The sequence below is a fragment of the Heterocephalus glaber genome, unplaced genomic scaffold (genome assembly GCF_053883595.1).
Source record: "Heterocephalus glaber isolate CG9 unplaced genomic scaffold, H.glaber_assembly_v1.0 deba00001531, whole genome shotgun sequence".
Taxonomy (NCBI): domain Eukaryota; kingdom Metazoa; phylum Chordata; class Mammalia; order Rodentia; family Bathyergidae; genus Heterocephalus; species Heterocephalus glaber.
Window position 1 is genome coordinate 18,755,052 of NW_028258329.1, and position 15,265 is coordinate 18,770,316.

The 15,265-nt window shown below is 50.0% G+C and overlaps 1 pseudogene; it reads left to right on the forward strand.

Moving 5' to 3' along the window:
• Positions 1 to 1,300: 1,300 nt before the first annotated feature.
• LOC101706647 (vesicle-associated membrane protein 4 pseudogene) lies at positions 1,301 to 1,865 on the forward strand (annotated as a pseudogene).
• Positions 1,866 to 15,265: the final 13,400 nt, after the last annotated feature.

The following is a 15,265-nucleotide window of genomic DNA, read 5'->3' on the forward strand; positions in this document are numbered from 1 at the left end:
AAAAAAAAATCTCTAAACTGGGGCAAAAGTACAATTTCTAACAGAAGCAAAGGGCTGATTTCCCTAATATATAAAGAGTTTCTAGAGATCTTTAACAAATGAGTCAATTATGACCTGAGTTGGGGGCAAAAAGGGCAAAGGAAATGAAGACACAGTTACTGGAGAAACAGTAACTTTTTTTTTTTTTGGTACCGGGGATTGAACTCAGGACCTTGAGCTTTTGAGGCAAGCACTGGAACCACTGAGCTAAATACCCGGCCTAATAACTCTTAATATAGTAGAGGAAAATTACAGCTAGAAAAGATATTACTCTTCACTTATCAGATCACAAAGATGAAAAACAGCTTGGTCACTCACTGTTTACTTGGTTAGAGGAAAACACAGCCCTCCTGCCTCCGTGGCTGGCGTATCAGCGACTCAACCTCAACTGTATGGTTGGGCAATATTTCTCCTGAGTATAAGCACAGCTCCCCTCTGATTCAGCAGTTCTAGAAGCAGCCTCAATGCTATGAGTGGGTCAAGGAACACAGAAGGTGGAAATAACCTATACCTCTCCACGGCGAAGAGATAAATGAGCAATTATTGTTTGCCTATCTGCTGGAATATATCTAGTGACTGAAAAGAATGAGGATGCTCTTTATGGAACAATGTCCAGTATATGTTAAATAATAACAGCTGGGTGCACAGCAGCAAGTTTATCAATTGTATTTGAAAAGGCCAGGATACATTATTTGCTTTCATACTTACAATAATGTTAATGATACAGGAGAAACCAATAGCAAGAGTTATTTCCCTGGGGAAAAAACAGAACAGGATAAGGGAGAGATTTTTGTTCTTTTTTTTGTTGCTGTTGTTCTCTTGCATGTTGGACCATGTGAATGTGCTACTTAAAATTTAAATAAAATAAAATGTCCAGGTAAATAAAAAGATTAGATGATTAGTAGACTTTATAATCTAAAATTCAAGGCTTTTATGCTTATGGATGTAATGATTTGATGTCTGGGTTTTGCTTTGGCATAGTCCAGATGGGGCAGAGAAATCAGGGAAGCTCAATATGGTTGATTTAATACAGGAAACATAGCCCAGCATGGTGGCCCACACCTGTAATCCCAGCACTCGGGAGGCTGAGGCAGAAGGATCTTTGAGTGTTAGAGGTCAGCCTGGGCTACGTAGTGAGTTCAAGGCCACCTGGGTTACATGGCAAGACCCTGACTCAAAAAAAAACCAAACAAACCAGGTCTTCGTGGCTCCCCGCTCCTTTCCCTGGCCGCCTGCCCGCCGCAGGCTGCCCAAGAGAGCTGCTGGGAGCTCCCGGGAGCCTCAGGTGGTGAATGCTTTAGTGGGAACTAGAGAAGTACTACAGGAGTAAAAAGTATGCCTCCCAAGTTCAAGCGCCACCTAAATGATGATGACGTCATTGGTTCTGTGAGAAGTGAAAGGAGAAATCTTTTGGAAGATGATTCAGATGAAGAAGAGGACTTTTTTCTAAGGGGACCATCTGGACCAAGATTTGGACCTAGAAATGATAAAATCAAGCATGTTCAGAATCAGGTGGATGAAGTTATTGATGTCATGCAAGAAAATATTACAAAGGTAATTGAAAGAGGGGAGAGACTAGATGAACTACAGGACAAATCAGAAAGCTTACCAGATAATGCAACTGCTTTTAGCAACAGATCCAAACAGCTCCGAAGGCAAATGTGTTAGCGCGTATGCAAAATAAAAGCCATCATGGCTTTGGTTGCTGTTTTCCTTTTGCTAGTGATCATAATTCTTATTGTTGTGAAATATCATACTTGATCTGATGACAGAGCTCCTCATTAAACAAGATCTGGAAAAATAATAATAAAAGATTGCTGTGTAATCTAAATGAAACCCATGTATATAACTTTCAAAACTTCTTTCTCAAGAAACTAAGAAGCAAGTATCACTTCAAATTGGAGCAATGAGAATGTCCAATTATCTTCTTCCCTTCCAACAAAATGTACTAATTGTATAAAGCAAAGATAACTATTTTGCTGTATTCCAAGGATCTAATTTGAAACTAGATACTTGCCAGTTCATTATTTGTGTATATAGTCAAAACACTGAATGACAATATTTCATACTAATATTTTAGTGCCATAAGGTCTGGCATCATTGCATCAAGATGGGGGTCAGCCTCAGGGTCCGGGTCCAAAAGCCTATGTGGAGAACCAAATCATTCATTATGTTAAAGGAGTTCCATAACCCTTTCACCAGTGTTTGCAAGGATGTCATTCTTTTTATAATACTTTGCTCCATAAGCAGTTTCACATGTTTATGGGTGTAACAAAAACTAAATGTTTCTGCCTTTGATTATACCTAAAAACATTCCAATAAACCTATTTTTGACTGTAAAAAAAAAAAACCCAAAATATATAATGACATAAAATAGGGGACAACCTGGTGGTCGGTAATGGGGATTGAATTAAATAAATTATTTTCCATATGAAAAATTCTCCATATGAAAAATCATTATGCCAGCATTTAAAAATAATAAACCAGGGCTGGGGATTTAGCTCAGTGGCACAGTGCCTACTTGGCAAGTGGAAGGTACTGACTTCAATTCTCAGTACCAAAAATAAATAAATAAATAAATAATAAAAATAATAGACCACTTCTTAGAAAAACTGGAAGAACATTTTTTTGTTGTTTTGTTACTAATCATGAAGTGGGAAGTCCTTTTTAAGTATTATACAGAATCCAGAAGATGCAAAATAAAACCCTGGTAAATAAAAACCTCAAATCTCTGCACTATAAAAATCACCACAAGGCCGGCGTGGTGACACATGCCTGTAGTCCCAGCACTTGGGCGGCTAAGGCAGAATTGCTGTGAGTTCGAGGTCAACCTGGGCAACATAGTGTGTTCAAGGCCAGTCTGAACTACATAGTGAGACACTAGCTCCAAAAAAAAGCCAAAAATACAAAACAAAAAACCACCATAAGAAAAGTCACGAAAAGCACTTTATATGGGAGAAGGAATTTAGCCGTATGTTGGTGCAGGGATGCTCAGACATGGGCATACAGTATTGGGATTCATTATACTGTTCTTGTTACATTTTGGATTTCGGCAATAAAAACAGGAATGAATGCTGTACATTCAAACTACTGTATGGAGGGAGACAAATATTACCCTGACAATAATATTTGTGTTGCTCAAGGGTACTGCATTTGCCTGACCCATGGGAATCCCTGGGTTCAATCCCCAGGACTGGAGGAAAAGAAAAAGAACAAAGAAAAATTGCAACACATATAAGCAATTAAAGTTCAGTACCAATAATGTTCAAAAAAGTGGGGCCGGGGATTTAGCCCAGTGGTTCTGCAGCCTGCCTCGAAAGCGCAAGGTCCCAAGTTTGATCCCTGGTACCAAAAAACCCCCGAAAACCAGAAAACAAAACAAACAAAAAAGTACTATAAGGTGTTTTTAAAAAATAAAAACAACATGATTCAAAACTAAGCAAAAGAATAGATTCAAAAATTCACAGAAGAAATTCAAAAGGCCATTTGACACAAGAAAAGATTTCAGGCTTAACTGTATTCAGGAAACACAATTTCAAAACAATGAGGTTTTGGGCAGGGGATTTAGCTCAGTGGTTTCCCCACCTGCTGCGCAAGCACAAGGACCTGAGTTGGATCCCCGGTACCAAAAAAACAAAACAAAACAATGAGGTTTTGCCCGTGATTTTGGCAAAGGCTTAGACTAACTGATACTTAGAATGGGCCAGGGTGTGGGGAACAGTTTCATACACTCTTGGGGGATTTGTGAATTGCTGTATTTGAGAAAGTAAAATGGCATGGCCTACAGTATTAAAAACATAAATGCAAAAAAATAAAAATTTAAAAAAAACATAAATGCACATGCTCTTTGACCCAGTGACACTGTTTTGGAGAATTTATCCTAATCCTGGGAGAAGGAAGCCAATCCTTACAGACACAGGTTGAGGGAGGCTGATTCTCACATTCTTTTGTTACAAAAGAAAAAAGGACAAAGTATCCAGATAGTGCCACCTAAACAAGTTATTAATGATCCACAGGATTCATTATACAACAGCTAAAGAGCATGAGCTAGCTCTGTATAAAGTAACCTGAAATGATGATCATAGTGCATCTTTTGAGTAAAAAAAAAAAAAGGACAAGTTCAAAGCCAGGTGTGGTGGCACATATCTATAATGGGAGGCTGAGGCAGGAGGATTACAAACTGACCCCAGCCTGGGCAATTTAATAAGTCCCTGTCTCAAAATAAAAATAAAATAGGGCTGGGGATGTAGCTCAGTGGTAGAGCGCTTGCCCTTCATGTGTGAGACTTTGGGGGTTTTTTGTTGTTGTTGTTTTGTTTTGAGACAGGGTCTCACCATGTAGTTCAGGCTGATCTTGAACTCACTATGTGAGGACAGGGGCATGGGAGTTCAGAGGACCTCAGGCATCAGTTTCTCACCCCCCTATGCCCCTGGCCTATGCCCCTTTCCTGTCCCAGGTGTGCCCTGTCCTGGAAATGAGCACCTGCCTGGTGCTGCTGGTTCAATCTGAGGCTGAGGCTGCCCCTGCCCAGGCCCAGGAGCAGGTGGCAGCTGTCCTTGGGGACTTGGGCCACCCAGGTGACAACAGCAGGGATACTACACCTGAGGGTGCAGGGACCTCCTGTGTTAGGCCCACAGGGCTTAACACATGCCAGCCGTTGTGCCAGTGGGAACAGGTGCCTCACTACCGGGGCTGGAGGCAGAAGAAGGCCAACAGATGGGGGCCTTTGGGTTGCGTCTTGAGTGAGCTGAACTGGCTGGTGGATGGGAGGAAGGGCGCCTGTAGGAATCCGGCTGACCTGCCCACAGATTGGAGCCACCATCTTGCCCACCCAGGGACCCTGGAGGCTCCCTTCCCAAACCCTACAGAAGAAACAAAGTGGTTAAGATGTTTACTGAGCCTTTCATGCTGGACACTGACACCACAACTGTTTCTTCCCTGACGTCGGTAGTTTTTTTGTTTTTGGTTTGTTTGTTTTTTATACTGGCGATCGAACTTGGGACCTTGGGCTTGGGAGGCAGGTGGCGGCACCACTGAGCTAAATGCCCGGCCCAACAGTTTTTGACAAAGTCCAGGTATATTCCAGTCAGCCACAGCCCACCATTTTCTAGCTTAGCATAGAAACCATCCTCTGGCCTTGAGGTATGGGCATCCATCTTGCCACTGCCCAAGACACTTCTCTGTGGAAGCCCCTAACTACATTCAGTGCAATCCTGGGTCTATCCGCCTCTTTCTTCAGTCCTGTGCCTTCGCCTCTGGGGGCTACTTCTCACACACAAGCTTTTCCCCTAACAGTGTCCCATGCTGAGAGACAAAGCAGACTTACAAAGGCCTGGGGTTGGCTCATAGTGAAGGGCGAGGCTGGGTGGTCTGGGTTGAGTTTTGAGTGCCAGTCAAGGGAATTTAGCTTCTATCTCTGGGAGACACTGAATCCCAGAAGAATTTTGAGAAAAGGACCCTGATGAGTCAGATTTGACTTTTAGAGAGTGCCCCTGGGGACAGTTTGGGACCAGGTTGGGACCCAGCCAGAGAGGAGGAGGCAGTAGGGTAGCTGGGAGGGGCAGGGCTGTGCAGGGGGTAAGAATCTCAACTGACTTTGAAAAAATTATTTCTCTTTGCTGTTGTTTCCCAGAACTCAGTTTAGGTTTTATTATAAAATTGATTAAAAACACATTTTCTGGAAAAAAAAATAGACAAAGAATAGCTTTTAGAATGAACTTTCTCAGAGGGACAGGAAGTAGGAAAGGGCCTGTTAGTGCCCTGAGCTGTGGCAGGGACAGATGGACCCGGAGCCCAGCAGGAGGGACAGAGTCCTCAAGGCTGGAAGGATGAGGAGGAGGGACAGAATGGCAGTGCTGAGCTCTGTACCCCTCGGGGGCTCCTTGCTGCACCCCCTTCACAACCCACCCTACACTGGCTGTGGGCTCCCACTCTGCATGGCCCCTGGGACCCCTGCGGGCAGCCAGACAGCCTGCGGGGAGCTCAGTAGCCTGAGACGGATGTGACCCCCATTAGCCTGCTAGTGACAAGCCTTGGGCATTAAGTTTCCCATATCACCCAGCCTTCAGCTGTGAGAAGTAAATGCAGGAAATTGTGTCTTCAGTGAAGACAGCTTGCAGATCTGATCTCTAGGGCAGTTTGCTTTTGATCAGCCTGGGCACCCCATACCCCCCAGGTGCCCCTTAGGGAGGTGTCTGGCAGGGCTCTGGTCGTGTTGTGGCAGTGTCCCTGCAGTGGCCTCCTGGGGCTGAGGGGCAGCTGTGGGTGGAAAGCCCCCCAGCACTCCCAGGAGACCACTGCTTGGCCGTGGCCTCCAAATGCACCTGGTGTGGCCACCGTGAGAAGTCTTGTGACTGGTGTTCCCCTCTGCCTCGCGCCTCCCATACAGAGGCCAAACTGCAGGCCCAAGAGGCTGTTTGTGCTCCTCGATCATCATCCATCAGGAGAAGGGACTGAGCCCAGACGGATCAAATGATTCGCCTGAGGTCACCGGGCATGGCCAGGACACTGACCTCACAGCCAGCCATATTCCTGGACCTGGCCCTCACTGGGCTCCACCGCTGGGCTGGCTGTAGTGGCCTGGGAGTGGGAGAAGCCAGCTCCAACCAGCCACTTGCCCTCGCCTCTGGGGGAGGCCTCGCGTGTGACAGTGCCATGCTGTGGCCACGTGAAATCCGTCATCCTGTTGAACCAGCTCCTGTTTTCCCTGACCAATGAGCCCTGGTGATGAGGTCACCGCTCCCTCAGGTGTCTCAGACCCCCGGAGCCACACCCAGGGCCAGCAGCAGAGAGAAGTCACGTCCCCCTGAGGGGAAGCACCACAGGCTGAGCAGCCCTGGGGGTCACTCAGGGTCTGGGGGCCTTACTGTATGGGAGCTGTTGGAGTAGAGGTCTCCTGGCTCCAGAATGTGGGAGTGTGGGGGGCCACCACTTCCTCTCAGGTGAGAAACAGGCCCAGAGGGCAAGGATGTGCCCCGAGTGGCCGAGCCTCTGTGGAAACCTCACTGCCCCCTCCAGGACATGGATGTTCCAAGAGGGCCTGGCACTGGCCTGGGACCCTCCGGACACTTCTCCCTGGGGAGACAGCTCGCAGAGTTCCAGCCCACTGTGTCCTAGAAACCCACTTCCTCCTGAGACTGCTCCTCACTCAGGGTGTCTTTCCTGAGGCAGGCCCTTCCCATCCCCTCCAAGGCTCCCTCTGTCCCCAGCCCAGCTCCAGGTTCTCCCTGCTTGGGGCCGGGGATGGTGGAGAAGCCTATATGATGCCAGTCTCAGCCCAAGTGTTGATTTTCTGGGTCTTTAGGAAGCATCTCCCCAGACTAGGGGTTAAAACAACAGGAGTTTATTTACCCTCCTGCTGCTGCCAGGGCTGGAAGTCCCAAATCCCAGTGTCAACAGGGCCAGTCTCCCTCGGGCTCTGAACAGGGCCCTTCCTCAGGGCGGCTCCAACATTCTGTGGCTTTTCTGCCTCTTGTTGCCACAGGGCTCTCTGTAACTACACCTATCATTGAATTTAGGACTCATCCAGAAGATCCAAGATGACTTGATTTGCAGACCATTAACTTAATTACACTAATGACACTTTTCCAAATAAAATGAAGATCAGGCAATCACCAGGATGACGATGATGATGATGATAATGATGATGATGGCGGGGCCATGGTTGTACAGGCCTATAATCTCAGCACTTGTGAGGATGAGGCAAGAGGATCACAAGTTTGAGGCCAGCCTGGGCTACACAGTGAGACCCTGTCTCAGAGGAAGTGAACCTATCTTTTGGGCCACCACTCAACCCATTGTCCCCAGCAGGGTCCTGGGGTCTCCCTCAGGCCCTCTCAGCCTGTGCCTGCTCCCACAGTGACTCAGGCTCATAGGAAGCACCACCCTGACACCCCGCCTTGCCCTCTCCTGCCTCCAGCACCAGAGAGAAAATCACTGGCATCCTTCCTGGGGGCCTCACTGCTGGGACTGGAGACCTGCTCTGACACATTCTTCCTCCCCCCTCCCCTCATGGGGGCCTCACACCCTCCCATGGGCTCTCCAGCTCCTGGGCACCACTCCCATCTCCACCCATGGCCTGGCACATCCTGTCTGCCCCAAGCCTAGCAGACAGGAGAACAGGCAGCTGGGGCCCTGCAAGCACACATCCAAACCACCCTCACCATGTTGCCCTGATCGATACCCAGGGGCACCAGCACCTGCCAGGCCCTTGGCCTCCCCCAGCCCCATCCAGTCAGCCCCGGATGTGCAGGATTCTGCACCCTCCACCACACGCCCTGAACTCTGCCTTCGGGGAGGTCTTGGCAGCCTGCTATTGTCCTCTCCCTCCTCCCTGGTGGTCCCCATGACCTCATCACATCCTCTGTCTTACTGCCAGCTGCTGAGTAGGCATTTTAGAGATGTCACTGCCACCCCTCCCTCAGTTGTTTAAAATCTCTGGAAACTGCACCATCACCTGGGGCCTGTGCCTGGCAGGAAGTTTTCAGGGAAGGGTTAGGCCAGAGCCTGAGTTCAGAACTGGTACCCTGGAAGGAGGTAATGGTGAAGGGTTGGGCTTTGGATCCTGGCTCTGACACCTAATCGCTGAGTAAGTAACAGCTCTATGCCCCAGTTTCTCCATCTGGAGAAAGTAATAGCCCTCTGCCTTGAAGGGTTGTGGGGAGGAGTAAACATACAGTAGGACTCAGTGTGGACTAGCTGTGTATTAGACTACAGACAGCCCTGACCCTTGAGGCTTCTATCTGCCTGGCCCCTCAGCTCCTGACCTGGCTTCCTGTACTCACCCCCACCCTCATGCCAGTGGCCCATGACCCCAGAGCTACATCCCCAGTCCAAGATGGCAGGGTGGGCATGGGAGTTTGCCCTGAATTTAGCACATGCCCATTTCCACAGTGTAAACCAGAGATGGCGAACCTTTTAAAGATGGTGCCCAAACTGCAACCCAAAACCCATTTATTATTCCAAAGTGCCAACACTCCAATTAAACCTGAATACTGAGGTTTTCTTTTCATTTAGTGAAAACAACTCAGATATTAACAGCTTTTGTCTTAAAAGAAAAACAACATGTGTCCCACAGGTTCTCCGCAAGTGGTGTAAACGATCCTATCCTGCCGATCTGAAGCTGCCTCAGAATCCTGCAATGTGTAGTCTGTGTCTCTGGCTGCAAAGCAAGTCACACAGCTGCACCTGGTGACCAAGGTGTGGGGAATGCAATCCTGCCTGGAGAGGGGCAACAATAGCTTTGGACAGAAATAAGGTTGCCCGCAGCTGCAGTCACAATTATCACTGTTGTGTACAAGTTGGAAATGGTGAGAGAGGGTCACACATGCCGTCCCAGCCTGCTGTCCCTGGTGCCACCAGGCTGGAGTCCCCCGAGTCCCCCACCAGCACCTGGGGAGCGGGGGCTCGCTCCTTACTATTTCAGGAACTCCGATTAGCTACATGCCCTAGCCGTAGGCTAAGATCTCTCACCCTTTACCCTTCCTTTCTGTGGGCCATGGCCCCTGAACACACTCTCCTAACCTGAGCTTTAGCCTCCTCCTCAGCACCTCCCCCCCGCCTTTTTTTGTACCAGGGATTGAACTCGGGTCCTTTCGTTTGCACAGCAGGCAGTGAAACCACTGAGCTAAATCCCCAGCCCCAGCCCTCCCCCCCACACCCTTTTTTTGTACTGGGAATCAAACTCAGGGCCTCACACTTGCCAGGCTGGCACTGCACTGCTGAGCTACATCCTCAGTCCTGTTTATTTTGTTTTGAGACAGGGTATGTAGCTCAGGCTGCTCTTGAACTCACTGTGTAGCTGGTCTTGAACACTCGGTGATCCTCTTGCCTCAGTCTCTTGAGTGCTGGGATTATAGGCATGTGCCACCACACCTGGCTTGTTGCACTGAGCTGTCCCAACTCTTCCTAAATCTTGAGACAGGGACTCAAGGCAGGGCTGGAACATGAGGTCCTCTTGCCTCAGGCTCCCAGTGTGCTAGAATTGCAGGTGTGTACTACCATGCCCGGCTGAGTTCTTTGGCTTCCCTGGCCCCTTCTGGTAATATACACCTTCCCTTCTAGCCCCCACCCCACTTCTCCCCACAACCACAATGATGCAGCCACTCTGAATCTTCCCGCTCTGCTCCCTGAACTCAGGATGCACCCCCATCCCACTCCTCCCATGTTCCCCAGCTCAGAGGCCACCTCTTTCTCTCCTGCCTGTGCCACCCTCCATGCCCAGGGACAACCCTGAAGTCCTGACAACCCTCACCTTAGCATGTCCATCTCACCATGCCCACAGTCTCATACAGGCCTGGTCTGGGCCACCAAAGGCTCCTCACTGGGCTGAAAGAGGAAGGGCAACAGCCGGTGTTGGGGGAGCGGGGCTAGAGGCAGGGAGCTGGGCTTCATTCTGGGGCTTTGTTCAGACGCCTTTCACTGCTGCAGGGTGGTGAGATGTCAGACAGGACCTGGGCTCAGGGTTATAAAGGGGTGAGAAATAGGAACGGACACACTTGCCAATCAGGGACAAGAAGAGGCCACCTGTGAGGACACACAGCAGCTGGGGAACTCTGTGACACGAAGACAGGGCCTGGCCTGGAGCCTGTGGTTTCTCTGGGGTGACATGACAAGGACAGGTGGCCTAGGGCTGTGGCTTGGGGTAGGGCTAGCAAGGATGTCCTGCTGCAGGTGTCCCTTGCGCCAGTCTCAGGCTGGGATGCCAGACAATGTCACTAGAACTCTTGTCTGTCTGGCAAAGTTTTGATCCTTGGGATTCCCTTGCCACCCAGTAAATTCATCATTTTTTTTTTTTTTTGGTATCAGGGATCGAACTCAGGACCTTGCACTTTCGAGGCAGGTGGCAGAACCACTGAGCTAAATTCCTGGCCCCCAGTAATGTCACTGTGTACTTTAAACAGCTGCCAGGCTGGGTGGCAGCTTCTAGGGCCCAGCTGTGGGAAGGGGCAGGCAGAGCATAAGAGGGCCAGGAGGGGGATCTTGGCAGGAAACTCCTGCCCTCCAAGGGTGAGCCCAACATGGGGTGGGAGCCACTTCCCATGGGTGATATGTGCTGGCAGGGTTGGTCTGGAGGGGTGTCTGGCCACACTACCCAGCCCTGGGGAGCAAGTTCTAGGAAAGCTTGTTTTGCCTGGCAGCTCAAATCCCAGCTGGCTCAGGTACAGAGCGCTTCTCTAACAGGAACACAACCCTTCCCAGGCCTTCATGCTCCTGCCCACAGCTGGGGAGCCACTCTGGGCTGGGGAGGCATCCAGGGAAAGGCAGCAGGTGCCCAGTGCCCTGCACCTGAGAAGTAGGAGGGCACCTTCACCTCCAAACTAATGGGGGTCACAGTGGAAGGGCCCTGGGCTTGTGGCTGTCTCTTGGCCCATTTGTCACCAGCTGCAAAGGTCTGGGGAAGGTGTGGGAAGGCTCCTGTCCCTCTCCCACAGTTGCCCCCAGAGCCCCAAGTCTAGTCCCTCTGACCTGATTGGTCAGTGCCTGATTCGTGAAGGTTGGGAAATACAGACAACCTGGACTTGTGATCTTTTTATTTTACCACAGTGCACAGGCAGGACAGTCAGTAGGACCTGTACTCCAATTGTGGCTCCCTTGAGCCGGTGACACGCGGCAGGATCCTCTCTGCTGTTGGGCTTCGATGGAGAGCAGCTCATCAGCACCAAAATCACTGGGGGAAACATCACGCCTGTGCCAGGTGCTGTGATGTTATGCATTTCTTTGAATTTTCAATTTAAAATGGGTTTATTGGGAGGTAACCTCATGCTAACTCGGGGAGCATCTGTACTGTAAACCTCAGCTTGGTCTGGTGACTGCTGGACACCTCTCTGTAAACAGACCTGGATTCCCTCCCGGCACTTAGCTGTACACTAGCTCACAGGCTTGCAGAGGGCAGCCTCCTGCTTCCCCTCTCGGTCCCACTATGGCCCAGTCCTGCAAAGCTGGGGTGTGGGGAGACAGCACTGGACAGCAATGGAAGGTTTGCTCGTGACAAAGGGCAAGGTCTCATTTCTCAAGGGAAGCGTGGAGTCTCTCTACGGGATCCCCTCATCCAGGTCGGCTTGGTCATAGCTCATCACTTGGGTCCACACCAAATGCTAGCTCCTTCTACTACAGGAGAAAGAAGTTCCAGGGTCCCCTCCTCATGGCCCCCACACTTCTGGTTTTATCAATCACAGCATTGTTCTTCTGACTCTGAGCCCTCATCTGACAGGAAGCTTCACTTCCGAAGACCTTGCTACTTCCCCTAGAGCTCTGCACGGTGCCTCTAGCCATGGGGGCCTCTGATGGGACCAGGCCAGGGCCCGCTGTATCCGCCCTTCCTTGATTGCCTTCATTTCTCTGGAGCAACAGATGCTGCCTTCTCACCACTTCCTGACACGGCAGACAGTTGATTTAGTCATCTACTTCCTCAGCTCCCATTCCCTCTGCAGAGCTCCAGGGACTGCTGCAGTGGAGTTTGAGGAGCTGATCTCTGGCAGACACTCCTACCAGACATCTCCAGTGCAGACCCTGTTGCCACCGGACCTCACTGCTCACCTGGGGGCCTGGCGGAGCAGCTGCAAGCCCAGAAGGGCCATCTTTTCCTGCCCCCACCTCTCCTGACTTGAACCGCTGTGGTGACCATTTTTCCATTTCCCCTGCCCAAGGGCTCAACCCTAGGCCCTCTCACCCCCGGCATGGCACTCACCTCCATGCTCCAAACTTCAATAGACTCATTTCCTCTGCCGCCTACCCAGCTGCTGGCCGGTATCTGCCCCCAGATACTCAGGTGAGTAAGGCTAACACGTCCACATCCAAACTCTGGATCACTCCCTCTGAGCTGTACCTCCTCTTGCGAACAGCCTCCAGGCCACTTCATCTCCTTCTACATCAGTTAGCTCTGCCTTTTCTCCCCTCTCTTCTCCACAGCCACCGGGCCTCCCCACCTCCTGCTCCCAAGGCCATTACCCTGGCTGTTCTCCCCAAAGCGCTGAGCACAGGGCTAAGCAAGAGACTAAGAATGTGCCGCTTTCTGCCTCCCCCTTCACAGCAATTTACTGAGCGGTATGGACTGGGTGCTACCCATGGCAGCCGAGACCAGCACTGAATGAGATGCATCCCACGCTGGGCTTATGTCCTGGAAGCGGGAATCAGACCACAGCTCAAAAACCCAAATACACAGGCAGGCTGGGGAGTGCCGACGTTGGGGTGCTGGGTGAGACCCCTCCTCCCTGGAGAGGATGGCATGGCTCATGGGCCGAGGTCAGCTGCCAGGAGCTGAGGTCACAGGCAAAGGTGAGTCACTTTCAGGATGCTGTGCCCTCACTTTTGGTAATGAAGACCCAGGGGCTTAGATTCCTAAGTCCTTCAAGTTGGAAACCCTTGCGGGTACCAAGGTGAGAATTTTTTTTTTTTTTGGTACTGGGGATCGAACTCGAGACTTTGGGCTTGCGAGGGAGGCACCAGAACCACTGAGCTAAATCCCCAGCCCAGGGTGGGAATCTTGCTGAAGAGTCTGTTTTCTTAAAATGTGAACCTCATGAGTTCATTTCCTCTTCTGAAAGGAAAAACTGAAATAGGAAAGAATTTTAAATCTTTTGGAAAGGAATCATCATTTGCCTGGAACCACCTCCTCAAGGGCTGGTGTCACCAATCACTTGTGCCACTATGCCCAACCATTGCACATGCAGACCCCTTCAGGGCTCCCAAGAAGGCTGAAGCCTTAAGGCCAAGGCAGCCACGTGCTCTGTCAGTAGCCTGGGGACTCAGGATGTTTGCTAGGAGCCAACAGAGTCCTCTGGTTTCTTACTCATCCGGGCTCTCCGTCCTGGGCATCACTGGGACAATATTCCCACGCATGATCAGCACCGTCTCTTATTTGGAAGGCCATGCCCAGATGGACTTAGTGAGGTTGCCTTCTACTAAAGTCTGGGCCACAGAACAAGGTCTAGCCAGCAACCTTGGTGTCACTGTGTCACCTTGGTTCCTTTTCTGGTGAAGCTGGGGCCAAATAAAACATCACTAAGTTGGATCCATGGTGGTGGATGTGGAGGGGAGGGGGGCCTGGCTGTGCATGTGCCAGAGGAGGACGTAGGGTACGTAGTGGGGCCACAGGGTGGGAAGTGGGTTACTGCCCTTTAAATACTAGACACTCGCTGGCTTCCAGTCAGAGTTCAGGCAGCCCTGTCCCAACACTCAGAGCATCTCAGAGATGCCTAGAGACAATGAGAGGAAGTGAGCCCTTTGAGCTCCTTCTAAGCGCCCTTATCAGGCACTTAGAAACCAAGTAACAGAGGTTAGATGTTAGCTAGAGGCAGTGGGTACTGAACACCCAGTGTTCTATACCACCCCTGGAAGCCCTGTGTAAACTATCCCGGGGCCAAGGGCGCTCGGAGGAAATTCAAACCCAGACCCTACTTTCAAAACTGACATTGCTCAGCAGCAAATGCTGAACCTTTCTCCAAAAGAGGGCATGAGGATTTCCTCTTTACCCACTGAAAGAGAAAAAGAACGTTGATGGTGACAGCAGCTAAGGCGGCTGACTGGATTTGCAGGAAGCTTCAAGTAGGTTATGAATGAACATTGTGGGTTGTCTAGGCGGACTGAGTTTCCCAAATGAGCATGAGGGGCAGTACCCGGATGTTCATTTTCAACATCTATAGGTCCAGTCAGTGGTTTTGGAGAGCACAGGTTTCCAGCTACACAGGACTATCTCAGGAAACGTAGTCACGGACTGTCCCGCAGCACACATGTAGCCACCTGAAAACACAGAAAGTAACTCGGTTCTCTTTGTGACCCTCGACTAACACACAGTGCTCTGGGTAGAGGGACAAGAGGAATCCTGCAGCTCTTAATCCAGGATGTGGTCACTGGCTACCTTAGAAAACCAGGCCTGTTTTTATCAGGTCTTTTTTTGTTTTTTGGTACTAGGGATCGAACTCAGGACCTTGCACCTGCGAGGCAGGCAGCAGAACCACTGAGGTAAATCCCCAACCACTGAGCTAAATCCCCAGCCTGTTTTTATCAGTTTTTGGGAAGCTACTCAATCTTTTTGAGCCTTGGTTTCCTTATCTATAAAAAAGATAAAACTGAGAGAAGACATCTTAAGCATGAGAGAAATCTTAGCCTGTGTGTGTGGGAAGAGCAGGTTATGCTGCTGCTGAACTACCCTTCCGAGTTTACTATCTTCCTCTGCAAAATGGGGTAAGAATGTCTGCTTAAAGGGCCTCAGAGGATCTTGCTCATG